General features: G+C 38.2%; 1 pseudogene; it reads left to right on the top strand.

Moving 5' to 3' along the window:
* Window positions 1-1,681: 1,681 nt before the first annotated feature.
* LOC133375701 (5S ribosomal RNA) lies at window positions 1,682-1,800 on the top strand (annotated as a pseudogene).

Below are 1,800 nucleotides of genomic sequence, written 5' to 3'. Positions count from 1 at the left end.
AATCCACTTGCTGTGTAGCTTGGAAGAATTTGGTAACATTTTGGCCATCAGGGGTAGGGAGGGGGCTGTAACAGTGTGATCCTACTTATGCCTACTTAACAAGTAAGCCCCTCTGAACTCCATGAGACTGACTAAGGGTGTAAGGCAGCTGCTAGATGCTTTTGTTTTCTGTATCACCTCTTATTTAGGATCAGGGGGGTTCATACAAAACTAATCTTTTAGGGGGGAAGGTAGGACAATGCAAAATGGAATGTTCAGGTGAGGGGCAAAGTTATATATATTAAGGCTGCAATCCAGTACATGTTTACTCAGAAATATACTCCATTAGGTTCAATGGGTTTTACTCCCAGGTAAGTGTGTGTTGGATTGTATCCTAAGGCTGTCATTTTAAACAGATTTGTAATAAATATGATATGTAATTGCAGAATGTGTGTATATCATAATATTCCTGTTTACACCATCTCCACTATTTTCACAGTATGACTCATGGAAAATCCAACCTTCCTCTTTCAACAAAGCCTTTTAAGTTGAGACCTTATCCCAGTCTGCGTCTGTGTTGGAATTGCTTCTTAATATATTTTTAAACCTTTAAAGCAATATGCTTTTAACTTTTTTTAAAGATGTCTTGAAAGCTTTTTACAAAATGTTTTTAAAGATGTTTTGTTTTAATGTATTTTAAAGTCTGTTTTTATGTTTTAAAGTGTTTTTAGTGCTTTGGTTTGCCACCCTGGGCTCCTGCTAGGAGGAAGGGCAGGATATAAATTGAATAATAAATAAATAAATAAATAAATATTTCACTGATTTTTTAAAGTGCATTTTAGAAGCAAGCATTTCTTAGGTGCATTCAGGATTTTCAGTGGAGAACTAGGTTATTATACACAAATGTGCTGCTTAGATCCTATTGACTTCAATAGTTTTTAAGCAACCAAACTGTAACTGGGATGGGTGCCATAATTATTAGACCAGACGTAAAAAAAAAATCCTTTTCATTTTTATGATCACTTTATACATGGCCCCTAAAAATACATCTTTCCTGTGAATATACTGAGTAAAAATAGGTACTGTCCCCCCACTATCCAGAGGTCTATGGGTACTCTTCAATGTAAGGGTCTTTTTCACAAATAGACCTTCCTATTCACTTTAATGGAGGAAGTAGCAAACATACCGTTGTACATTTGAGGTTGTTGAAGTACCTGAGAAATTCCTTGCAGGTACATTAGTTTCAAGACTGTATTGGCATTCCAGCCCCTTCCCACTGCAGGATCAGGACTATACTTTTTGTCTTTTATACACAAGAGATGCACTCACATTTTCAGGCAGGAAGATTAACTTCTGTGTAGTAGTAACAGTAATCAGAAATAAGGACATAAGAACATAAAAATTGTAGTAGTAGTGAAGCCATTACTGAACTCCGGAATTATAAAGTAAAAAATTGAAAATAGTTTTACTGTATTGGTACGATGGGCAATACAGTAGGGCCCCGCTTTTCGGCAGCTAAAATTAGAGTAAGGCCCCACTCATACCGTGCTTGTTCTGCTTTTAAGGCGTTTTTCGGGCGTCGGGCACCATTTTATTGATGGAGTTCCGCTTTTTGGCAGATTTCGCTTTAAGGCGGGGGTCTGGAACGTAACCCACCATATGAGTGGGGCCTTACTGTATTTACATTGTTCTATAAAAGAGAGCCTATGGCCATACTACCCTGAACACACCCAATCTCGTCTGATCTCGGAAGCTAAGTAGGATCAGGCCTGGTTAGTACTTGGATGGGAGACAGCCTGGGAATACCGGGTGCCATAGGCT

This window comes from Rhineura floridana, chromosome 1 (genome assembly GCF_030035675.1).
Source record: "Rhineura floridana isolate rRhiFlo1 chromosome 1, rRhiFlo1.hap2, whole genome shotgun sequence".
In the NCBI taxonomy this organism is placed as follows: Eukaryota; Metazoa; Chordata; class Lepidosauria; order Squamata; family Rhineuridae; genus Rhineura; species Rhineura floridana.
The sequence above is the reverse complement of the archived record's forward strand: the minus strand, read 5'-3'. Positions and strand labels throughout refer to the sequence as shown.